This window comes from Pholis gunnellus (assembly GCF_910591455.1).
Source record: "Pholis gunnellus genome assembly, chromosome: 6".
NCBI lineage: Eukaryota > Metazoa > Chordata > Actinopteri > Perciformes > Pholidae > Pholis > Pholis gunnellus.
In genome coordinates, this window is record NC_136532.1 from 17,956,336 (window position 1) to 17,969,596 (window position 13,261).

A 13,261-nucleotide genomic window follows, 5' to 3' on the forward strand; every position below is an offset into this window, starting at 1 on the left:
AGAAGATTTACCCCCCAAAAGTGGTGCTGAAGTTGTTGTAGCGGTACTGATACACCCTCAGTGCTGCATGCATATTCATACTCTCAAATGCAGAACTGGAGGCTGCATGAAGAGGACATGGTTACTTGTCATATGTGCACACAACTACAAATATGTCATGAGATTCAGCAGGCCTTAATAGCTTAATGTAAACAGAACCCCATGTTTCTCTGCTATTAAATTAAGCAGTATTGACTTGAGGAATTGGCAGCTGAATGCTCAAGCAAAAGCCAATCGTCATTAAAATAGCAGAGGCATGCTCTTGTAAGGAAACAGCCTTTTTAGTCACCCGATGTAGCGCATATGGGGGAATCACTTGTCAGAAGCATCACACGTCCAACCATGATTTACTCTACATGAAGCTGTGCAAAACATTAAATAAAAACAGAAATGTGTGTCCTTCCTCCAGGGACTCTGGATAAGAAGCATCCGCAATAGCTTGCAGATGTAGAGACAACATATGGTGAGACCTGTCAAGAATGTTATGAACGCTTAAAGGACAGAGAAACAACACAGGCCTCCGGATATGCAAGTTAGGACTTTGACAGAGATGGATGTCACAGCAGAGATGTGCTAGAGTGGGGAGAGTGGTCATAAACTGGTGATAGATGCGAGTGCCACGAGGAAGGGAATGCGTTTTCAATGTACATCATCCTTCCGTTTGACAGATAGTGGTAGCTTCTGCTTAGGTGCATTTAGCCACATGTTGCCGTTCTCATTTTCATTGCAAACCTCAGAAAGTGAGTGCACTAAAATTGACATATCTTTTCAATAACATTGTTACTAAACAAGCAAGGTTGAATATATAGAGTATTTATGTGTGTGCGTGTATATATGCGTGGTCGTGGACTGATCTGCACTCTCCTGTGTTAGTCTTTCACTCGGCCTTCTGCTGGTCTGAGTTCTTGCTATCCTGCTGTAATGATGAATGCTGTGTGATAAGAGTTGTACATCCTTTAAGAAATAGGCTACTCATGAGTTTCTCACTTATAAGGCATCTGTTGTATTGTTAAAGGAAATGTGCTTATTCTCCTTCTTACTAAGAGTTACATGAGAAGACTGACGCCACTCTCATGGTAAATTACTAGTTAGACTTCAATTGGAGAAAATTATTGTCAGGGGTGCTAAAGTCTTTCAATTACAGTGAAACATTAAAAAGAGGCACAACCTTTTAGTAAGGCCCCTTTTATAAAGTGTTTATAATGTAACATATGGCTTGTTTGGGTTGCCTGGCTAAGAAAAAACTTTAACTGGTGTTTATTCTCAAACTGACTTTTTCTTTTAAGCTGACTTTAATAGTTCTTCGTGTACCTACTGCAAAAGTCCTGTAGAGCCTCTGGACCACAGTCCATCTATTTATTAATTACCAAAGGAATAGTTTGATATTTGGGGAAATAGGCTAACAGTATTCGCTTTCTTGCAAAGGTATTCATACCACTCTCAAGCATAGACATGTGTTTGCTGTGTGGTACAAATTGGATCTGATCTTTAATATCGATCAGGAATCTTTTCCATCACTTGCCTGAAAATTGTGTTCATAGCAAGTTTCATGGTGTTGGTAAGTTCTTACTGGAATTAAGTTATTTTAAGTTAACAAGTGTTGATATTCCTCACTGGATAAATCAACACCTCTGCAAACATGGCTCAATGTTGAAATCTGCTGAAGATATTTCAAAACTCATTATTTTTCAGAATCCAGACTGGGGTCTTGCAGGCAATTGTCCAGAATAAACTTGAGCAGAGTTGGTAACCCACTGACTGGGCTTACTAAATGACAAGAGCTTGGTAGCAACTAAGTGCTTCTAAGTGGAACAGGGGAAGACGTGCTGTTTGGTGAAGACCTTATATATAATATGCAGGTAGTATTGGCTTTGACCAAAAACAGGAAAAAACTGTGCACTGAAATAAAAACGTAATGCAAATAAGTATGAAGTCTCACTACACCCACTAACATTTTCAACTTTCAATTACTGCTCGGGATGCTCCCACCTGCAGGAGGCTCCATTCTTACTTTCTCGCCAAATAAACTGTCAAAGACTGTACATTGTTCAAACTGCAAAACAATCCCTCTACTTATAGTACAAAAGCACACTTTTCCATCAAATTCTACAATGGAAAAAACGGCAAAAGATAAATCTTTGATATGCTGGAAGTATGTTCCCATTACATAACAGAGAAAATGTTTGTGTTTTCGCAATAGGTGGGAAGCAAATGGAGGCTTTTTAATATTATATGCCTGTACAGCATCCACTGCACTCCCACGCAAGCTGCTCTACAAACATTAATTGGAAGTCTGTAAAACTTGAAAGGTACAATGCAGGGACCTGAGCAAACAGAAGCTCAAAAGGCTGAAAAACACACACAGGAGCCGGATTTATCTTAATTCCCCAGAGTCTTAGAGGTATACAGGCTGGCTCTGCACCAGGCGGCAACCTTGGGGTCTGAAAAGTAAAGGCAATGGAGAAGTGCCTTAAATGTGCATTCTTTCTAATAGCCATCAGAGGGAGACTCTTCTGGTTTATTTGAATGGCATACTAATAGTTGTTTTTTCCAAACTCTCGTGCAGAGAAATGTTCTCTGCAGCATCGTAATCCAGCACAAAGTGGGCCATGAGAGACAGCTCTGCATGTTTGGGTTGCACCCTCAGGCAGCCGAACAAGAGTTTGTTCAGCCTAATCTCCGCTGTGTGATGTGTGACTTCTTCCCCTGCTGTCGTACTCATGTAATCTGCTGTTTGTGTCGCTTTAAGTCCGGGGAGTAGCGAGAGGTTGAAGCGGGAGACTACATGATGGGAACTGTCATCTCTGTCCCATCGATGGGTGCTGCCAGTATCCTGCTAATCCCCAGAGTAATCCCACCACCACAACAGCGAAGTCAGACACACCAAGGCAGGACAGGGCTCTGCAGCCCTCTGCACAGGCAATACATGCCGTAGTGTACACACACCAGCACTCACACACACACACACACACACACACACTGTTAACACAGCGACAACAGACAGTTTAAAGTAAAATTGTCTTTCACGCTTGATTGACGACTGAATTGATGTTCACATGTCTCGAAAAACGCATGAAGGAACTGAGGATTGTTTGCATTTGGACTGAAATGAAGTCACTTCTCGAGCAAAAATGGGTCCAATGGGATATGCGATTAAGATTTGTGGCATATGCCCGCGTTGCCATGTCTTTTCACGACTTCTCAAGCAATTAAAGGGGAGCACTTCACATAAATACTCTTCATAAGCGACGTCTCCAATTCAAAGAGCTAAGAGAAATGTTCTTACAAGAGAAATAAAACTCCATGAGTACGATTTTATTGTTTTTTCTCCCGAATCGATGGTTATGTGACAGCGTAGAATCTTGAGGATCATTGAGACGAGGAACAATTTCTAAAGACAAAATTATCCGATGTCACCTCCCTGTGTCGTCTCACAGCTGCCTCGAAAAGCAGAAAACAGATGTTTGCTTTCTGCGTAGAAGCTGCTTCTCACTCTTCCGTACAAATATTTCTCCTTTTTCGTGTTTTCTTTTTTGTCTCATGAGGAAGCTTTGGTTCTTACTAGAGGCTGCCATCTTGAAGATTGTCCAAGAAATGTGTTAACAGTAGTGACATAAAAAAAAAGAAGAATCTATTGAGGGCAATTATCAAACAGTTAGTTTAAGTCCTAACAATAGCATCTGTTACGTACAGAGTCCTCATGGTTTAACAATCGTCTCATTATTTCCAGTTTAGTTATCTTAAGGAGGTTGTACAAGGAATTAAATCAGCGATGCAATATTTAGGCCACAATTAAGCATCTCATGGGGGATTCATTATGCTCCCCCTCCCCCATCCCATCTATCTCATTCATCAATCATTTATATCTACATTTATAGTCATGCTAGAGCATGAAATATAGCAAGAAGTAAATCACTGTATGGAAGTAGTTTAATCGCGCCATATATTTTCATCTAATCAAATCAAGAAAAATCAGCCAGTGTTGATTTTATTATTGTTATTTCCTCCGCTTACTAATAATGTTGCAGTTAACATCCATGTCTGTCCAAAATGTCATTACTTCATCATTTTATCCTTTTAAACAATTGTAAACCCTTCCCTTCCCTGAAAAACACCAAAATGATAATGCTTACCGGGGATCTTTACCAAACAAATATGTTTTCTTAAGTCTGTATATAAATATGATATCAAGGCCATGACATCTCACCACAACAATATTTCATCTAAAATGCTATTTTGACACACATGTTGCCTTTACCTAATATTGCGATTTTGAGAAGTCAATTCATTGTTCAGCCTTAGTTTGTTTGTGTTGCTTCTGTGCTGGTACCGTTTTACCTACAGCGGATGGCGTGCCGATTGGCATCTACTGTCGGTAATAAACTTAGTATGAGTAAGTACCTCATACAACCCCACTTCAAAAAATTCTAACTAACTCAGCCATTTTGGTAACCTACTTCCCTGCTGTTAGCAAACGGCTGAGTGGGCGTTTCCATTTGAAAACAGTGAAAAAACACACAGATGGAGTCAACTTAACTTAAATTCTATGTCTTTTGGTTCCAACATCACAGAAATTAGAGAATTAGAAGAGAAAAAAAACAAGCAAAAAGCACATTACTGTTTAGCTGTACAGGGTTTGCTGTTTAAATCATATGCATCACCCTCAATTTGTCCTGTGAATTTAACATATCAAAAAAATGAATACAAGCTTACTCTATAGCTTCTTTTTACCTACAACTGACTCACCATGTATTCATTGACGTTGCTTATGGTCTTCGTTCAGGTCGGGGAAAGACAGAGGTACTTTAGGATCCATGTGTGTCTTGTGTGCCTCTTGTCGTCCTGGGGAGAAAAAAAAACATTCTGACGATATTCAGCATTTTAGGCAGTCTTGATAGCAGACTGCAAGTCTAATAATTCCTAATTGCATGGTTATTGTGTGGTAGACAAGACCTCAGAGAGCTAAAAGGCAAGTACTCAACATCTATGCAATCTCAACCAAATCAGACAAGAATAAGGCAGAAAAAGACAAAGGGTCGTTTTCATTCTGACCAAATTACTTCCTCATCTCTGACTGAAGCCGAGGTTAATCAGTATAATCACCTGATTACATTTTTTTCATTCTCTTGGCACTTTTAACTTAGAGTTTATGCTAATGCAATTCTCGTAGCACGGGCATGAAAAAAATATTTTATAAGCATATATCCATCTATTTTAATACAAACCATGGAGATGGTGACCATGAGATGTCTGGTTTTCTTCCGGCAGTCCTGCCTTTGCATCAAAAGATCTCAATCCTGCGTGGCGAGTATCGGTCAAGCTCAGCAAATAATGTGGATAGGAGATATACCACGGAGATACGCATGGACTCTTTATCGATTTGAAAAACATTAATAATGCCCTTGTCAGTCGCCTCACATTAGAACATCTCAACAATATATAAAACAGGAAGGATAAACAATGAATTAATAGCTTTCTAACGCCTTGAATGTGCATGTGCATAAAACTAGCCTCGTCCATCATGATGATGCAGTTTAGTGTTTAAGCAATTTGTACCTATAACTCTCTCTGGTGACATAATATTTGCACTGCAAGCTTCATTCATAGCGTTGACATTAAAATTATCATTTTGAAAAACCTAGCTACATTATGTGCAGTAGTTCACCTTCCACCTTCTCTTAAATGCTCTAGTATTGGTCCAAAAGTCACATTTGTATGTAAAAAGATAGACGTAATCATTTTCAAAATTCAAAACATGTTTTATCAAACAAAATATTCGGCTTTAAATCATATTTGTTGCCCTTTAGCTTTTCAAAAACCATATTTTCACTGCTGTCTAAAAACGGTTTGCTCTCTGGGTTGCTGCACACAAATTGCCAAACAGACGTTCAAAGCTTCATTCAAAAACCTCAATAGTAGCTTTGAATGTTAAAAAATGCATTCCTTAACCGAACAGTCCGACTCACTTTAACTTCACCACTTTAAACACCCCCTAGTAGGGTAGAGGAACTTAATGAGTCTAAATGTATTTATGTTAATTTGTTTATCGGCAGGAGTTTATGTAGCACATAAGCAATTTAATGGGATAAAGTACAGTGTCAATAGTTGGAAAACTTAGCTATAGCAAAGTTGAGCTCAGTTAAATGTGACAAAACTCATGTTTTAGAAAGAACTAGCCAAATGAGAAACATCTCATAATGGTCTAGTAACTAAAAAAACTTTTAATATAAATATATATATTTATATTACTTACCCTTAGTACCACGGATACCAACGAGTTCAGTGTAAGTAGCCTACTCTTGCATGTGCTGGAGCTTGTCAGTTTTATTAACTTTTTTAAATGCTTTAAGTCTTAAAAATCTGCATATGAGTATATATTTTGCCAGCCAAATCAAATTGGTTTTAGGATATTCAACCTTTATTTCATTATAATACATTCAATACTTGACTTCTCTTCTTTTTTTTTTTCAGGGCTTGTGTGAAGACATTAAATGATGACGATGATGAATGCATGAATGTACAGTTAGTTACAATTCATCCTCGGCATTGTGGAGGTTGGTTTATGGCGTTTTGCCGGTGTATGAGCCAGATTTGCTCGGCCTGCCAGATCGGCTCGGGGTTGCGAGGTCAAGTCCAGGGCTGAGCGTCCACTATCGTCTGTCCTCCGGTGTCCACTAACCCCGAACGTAGAGTCTGACCACCAACAAGCTCTGCGGGCCCAGGCTGTCCTCTCACCCGCTATGACTGCCCCGGTAAAGCCTCCAGATTTTTACAAAACAAACATATAAAGATTTTACTTTAGACTTATCCATCTAATAATAATAATAGCAATAACAATAATACATATTAATAATTAGCATTATTAGGAGTAGTAGTTGAAATATTAGTTTCTTAATATCTGATAGATAACTCTAAAATTAACTATTCATATAGTTTGTGTGCTTAAATGATTTGTTTGTAAATCTGTAATCTGGAACATTGACCGGTGCTGTTGAGGCAGTCCTAGCGGGTGAGAGGAGAGCCAGGGCCCGCAGAGCACATTAAGCTCCACATCCAAGGGTGCGTTGACTCTGGAGGACAGCCCAGAGCGGGCACTCGGCCCTGGGCAGGGACCCCGCAGTTCTCCCGTGCTCCCTCTGGTTCTCCAGCATGCACTTGAGCCCTGGCTTGACTCTTAGCCGCCTGGCTGTATCCAACAGCCCCTAAACAGGCTCCAGCAAGCTTCACTATGCTCTGCTTCTCGGCCCCGGGGTTTTGTGGAGCTTCTTAACCCCGAAAATGTTCTTGAGACTGACAATATTCTAACTCTACACAAGCGATTTCTCGCCTCAAAACCTCTTAGAAGGGATTTTGATGATGAAATAGCACACGAAAGTAAAGGTTACAAAAGTAATCGCATGACCATCAGCCTCAGCTGTAGTTTGTGTTATTGTCAATTAGCACATGTTAGCATGGCTAACCCGCTACACTAAGATTGTGAACATGGTAAACTTTATACCTGCTAAACATCAGCATGTTAGCGATCTCATTGTGAGCAGTTTATGCTGACATTAGCGTTTAGCTCTGCTGTACCAAGCTTCACTTAGCTGTTAGCACGTCCCAAAGAGAAGTTGGGGTCATGTTCCATGTTGTAAAGGAATATCTTTAAGAATAACCTCCTCATTTCCTCTGTATTGCCTCTTTTGTTGAAGCTGTGTAGAGGTTAAGTGGTAAAATGGATAATAGAGAACTGGGTTTGTGTTTTATGGCAGCTTCACTGGCTCCATGACAGCTATAGTGGATTAAATCTCTACTATAATACAGTTTGGGTGACAGCTTCAGAGGTCAGACAAGGAGATTAGACAGACTCTTAATTAAGTTTCTGGCAAGCTGAGAGGCCTTGACCCACATTTAATATGTTTGCCAAAAGAACATGTACATACTCAGTATGTTGAGGTTGTTTTCTGCACACCTTAACACTGAAAGAGAACCAAAAATAGATGATAAAGTGATGTCTAGCCTTGTCTATCATCGAACAAGTGAACTAAAGGGCAAAGATGACAAGTACAAGGACAGTTAAGTACAATGCAGGCAGACAGAAAAGATATCAATCCACTTTGAGAGTGGCCCATAAATGTTACCCAAAGGACCAATGAGGCCGATGAGGTTGATGGAGGGGTCAGAGCGAGTGAATTGCAACACCCCATTGGTTGAACATTAAGGTCATGAGGTGGACCTTGGTAGAATCAGATTGTCAAGGATGAGAGGTGCCGGTGGCAACGTTCAATAAAACATGCGAGCAATCTTCTCACCAGGAGTAAAAGTGCTCTGCAGTTCAACTCCAGGCAGCCCAAACAGATTTCCCCTGTGAGCCAAAAGCACTGCAGCAGCTCATTCACCACGGCTGGCAATCCAAACTGCCATCAAATCGACTGCCATTGCCAGAAATAGTGCTGAAAATTGGTCAAACTATCACATAGTATCTGACCTCTGACAAAGCTTATCTTGCACAAGAAAACGTATGGGGCTGAGATGATAGTGTCTGTCAGCTCCAGCTCCTCTTTCTGCCTCATTAGTTGCTGATATTGGATAGGTTATCTCAGCTTACAGCACATTTTAAGGTTGTAGCCAACTCACCTTATCCTGAAAATGCTGCACCGAAAAGGTTACATTTTTGTGAGAATATCAAACTCCTTTTGAATATGGTGATTCAATTTGTGCCTGCTGCTTCCCCTATATAGCTCTTGTGTAGCAATGAAGGTGTTTCAATGATGGCTACATCCTGAGTTTGTGCCGTTGCTGAAGGCTGCCTGCTACAGGGCATGAAATGAGGAGACAGATGATAAGCTTCTCCCTCACGCTCTGGGGAACACAGTCAGCCATGATGGAATGAATCGTGACGGGCAGGAATCTCAGAGTCAGATAAGAATGTATACACCAACACCACAGGAAGCATTCACAGACATAATGTGGACAGCCCATATTCGGACGTGGCCACTGGTCCTTGATGCATGGGATTCCTAAAGTCTTTGTATCAAGACTATGCACAGCATGGATGCTATATGTTGTCTGTTGTCATTTACAGGGCGCTACTCCTTGAAAAATATTTTTAAAAATATGTGTTTCAGTTTTGAGTAAATTCCCCCACCTGAACAGAAACAGCAGCGTGAGAAGTAAAGCAGTAATAAGTAGTGTAGACCGTAAACATTAAACTTCCAAGTTTTCCCCTTCAGCATTCTTAAAGACTCTCCGCAAGACCACAGGGGCTCCACATCTTAAACCCAATTTCCATTTCACTGATAAGTTCTAGGAATTACCTGGCAAACTGCGATCAGGTCGAGAGGATTAACAAGAATATTCTCTTCCAAAAGTCAGACTCCAGAGAGTGGTTCAGGAAAAGGCCAGTGAGTTGACGTCAGAGCCCAACTTTAATTTATGTATATTTCTTTTAGTGCAAGCTCACAACAGCATGACATGCAAGCTGAGCAGTTAGCCAGCCATGTTATTAGATTTTTATTCTATTTTTTTATTTTTTTACTGTTAAGGATGGTGCGCACAATGGGTTTTTTTTGGGGGGCTGGCATCATGTCAATCTAACAGCAGGTGAATGGATAGATATGACGTTGTATGTAATCATTTAATGTCATAGAAATGATCATATGAAATGTGTGAATGTCTAAAATATTCAATTAGGGAGCGGTGCAGCAGTGCGGTTGTGCTGCCATCTAGTGCTTCGAGGCTGCACCTCGCTGCTTGTTGCAGTGGGATGTAAAATTAATTCAGCTCTGGACAGCATTCATTTTCCTTTCATTTATCTCCTGTGAAGCACGTGTGTGTGTGTGTGTGTGTGTGTGTGTGTGTGTGTGTGTGTGTGTGTGTGTGTGTGTGTGTGTGTGTGTGTGTGTGTGTGTGAGTGTGTGTGTGTGTGTTTGTGTCTGTGTGTAACTGAGGACTACACCTTAGTTATTCAGAGCATCGTACAGTGCCAGGAGTGCACATGTCACACATGTAAGGGTGAGAATCAAAGCCATAATCCTGGCAGTATTATTGTTAGCTCGATCCATTTAACCTCACAACACTTATCTGTGTCCATGTTATTTTACTGTATCGAGTTTGACATTAATGGTTTGCAGTTCACTCATATTACGAATAAATAGATAAATAGAATAAAAGGAATTCTGACATACCGCTAGTGGTATCTAGCCATGCAGATAGTTTTTATTTTTTTATTTTGTTACATTAGTCCAGAAGACTTTTGTACCTTCCCCAATATGTAGGTATTACTTCTCTTTTGGGGGGAACGACTTTCTACTAAAGAAATAGTCCCCATGGAAACTGCAATCCACAGTGTGTCCTGTGGATTATCAGTGACAGGGCATTTTCTGGACAGACAAATTACATCAGATTTTTACTTTTTTTTTCCAAAGTAATTTTTTTATGGTTTGACTGCCACAAATTTAATTTGCTTTCCCTTGTATTGTATTGGGGTAGTAAATCAAATCTTAAAATCTGGACAAATCACGGCTGCAATTCTGCAAAATATGACTTCTTATTTATTTTGAGTAAACCAACCCTTTAACATTACATGTTGGACACAAGTACTGTCTCAAAAGTGCAAACTTGTGTTCCAGTATGTATTCATAAGTGCTTGACATCCTCATAACTTGTCGCTGAACAAGCTGACAATCAGAAACCAGCTGTGGTTCATTAACAGTTATTGTGGCACAATTAAAAGTAGCACAACCGGACCGACAGTAGCACATTATTTTGCCACTTCAGGTGATACAGATGTCATCTCGAGTTTTGTTATTGCTCTGCTGTCCTCCACAGGCTGCTGTTGTACTGTGGCTCCGCACTGTGATTGACTGTGTATGCAGCAGGATGAGCCACACCTGGACAGAGCCACTTATCACTCCGGGAGCAATGGCTGACCCAGGAACAGAGATGCAGCCTGGACCGCACACTGTGTCATCTGTCAGCCTGGCTGTGTAGGTGAACCGGAGGATGAGAGGAGATGAGCAGAACTGAGATTTAGAGCCCGGCCTTCCTCACATTATCTCCCCTCACACCATTGATCATGTTGTGAAACCTCCTGGAGCTACAACCGGGGGAATAAAGGGACAGCTGAAGGATGAGGGGAAGCATGCAATACTGTTGTGGTTGGATTTCTAATGAGAATTAGACTCCAAATCACCATATTCATGAAGTACAGAGAGTGTCAGGGGATTTGTCTTGTCAGCACTGATGCAAGGACATATCGACAACTCTGCGCCAATGCCAGCTACACAAATCTCAGTACAATTATTTCCATACAAGGAGTGGAGGTTACAATTTGATTACAAAACCTGCACTTGACACTTCACACTTAGCCTTAACCTCTTTGGTTAAGACAGTCTTTGCTGCTGATGGCTTTACAGCTGCGGCTGGGCCAATGGATGATCCGGAATGGATTAAAGAATGCATTCTACAATAAAACTAACTAATTTATCCTTTGTCTGCATCAAAATAAATGTACACATGATAACTGACTCAGCCAAAGCCAATCATTGTAAAAGCATCTTTAAAAAAGCTCTTTCCATTATTGTCTGCATGTGCAGTTCAGTCCACTTGCCTTGTGTGAGGTAGTATGCCACGCAGTCAGACACATCTTTCCAACCGGGGAGAGCAGAGGGAGGGATGGTGCATTCAGTGGAGCTGACAGGCACCTACCTCTGATTCAATGTGATTTATTTCCACACAGAGCTTGGACGTGGCCAGTGCATCGGCAGGTCAATTTGGTTTGGGTAGAAGAAGAGTTGTCTGATTGATAGAGTGGGGGCCAGCCATGTTCTCTACGCTCGGCTCCCCCTCCATCAGGGCCAGCTATGGCCGATTAATCCTCCGCAAACAGAGCAGTGGCTTTGTTGGGGATTTTGTGTGTGTGTGTGTGTGTGTGTGGGTGTGTGTGTGTGTGTGTGTGTGTGTGTGTGTGTGTGTGTGTGTGTGTGTGCGTGTGTGAGTGTCTGTGAGTGTGTCTGTGTTTGGGTAAGCCTCCATCTCTGACCTAAGACTGCCTCCCCCTGGAAGCAAGCTGTCATCTCGTTCATGTTGGCGTTGGTGCATTTCCATGATATAAAGCCAAGACAATTATCTGCAGTCCTACACTACCTGCTAAAGTAACATGGACCTGTAGAAATTGTGATTAATCAAATACGTTGGTGTCACCACTAGATGGCAATATCCGCTAACATTATAAAGTGGATTTAATTCTTCCTCTAGTCCCTAGACTATAGTCAAATGAAAGAGAGCAAAGAGCTCCTGACTCGCTGCTTTATGAGTCACAACAGCACAGCCAGCCTTCTCCCTCTAGCTCACTTCAATCCCACTCTCCTGGTGCTTTCTCTCAGTGCTCACCCTGCTCCTGGCTGTGTTTTATGAGGCCCCTTGCATCTTCAAGGCTTGGTGCGGTCAAAGTGTTGCCTGACGTCCCACTGACCCTGCCCAACTTTGAGTATCTGTCCAAGGCCTTCTTTTTTCGGCTGAAACCCCCCTTAAGGCTTTTTATCCCTTTATCCAGGCATGAGATCAGAATTCCAGATCAGGATTAGGGTCAGTGTCTGGATCAGTTGTATCAGATATCTATTGAAGCATATCTCTCCATCTCTCTTTAACCTCTCTTGCTTTGCTGGTCCACCAAAAGACGTTTTATCTTGTGTTCTCCTTCTCCTCTCTCCTGGAGATGAGTGACACATCAGAGATAGCCGTCAACTAATCCTATCCTTTATGCCCTGTGAAAGTAAGTTGCAAGCCTGTAGCCCTTTCGCACTTTATTTGTTGTCGTTGAAACTCATACTTAATGTCATGCTCAACGTCAGATGGGAGCTATGTGCCTTTTTGAATTTAACTCAGTCAGTGATGTGCCTCTCAGGAACAGAAGAAACTTAAACATCAAAGCGAGACAAGAATTCTTCCAGTCAAATGGTTGGTTATTGTTGGAATTGCTCCAGGAAATGGTTGATGAATGCATTGGCAGTGTGCCTTTCAAGCCGGGATTGTGTTTGGTTGGTGAGTTTTGAAAGCTTCCCACACTGCTGTCATTATACAACACTGGACTCCAGACAGCAGGGCATGATGTAGGCAAGGCAGCGATGATACAATTAAACATTCTCCTGTGTCTATCTCTGTAGCATCCATAAGAACTCCTTTACAGGCCAGTCTGACTTATGATAAACTGCTAACAGGAGGATCATTTTTTTTTTTTTTT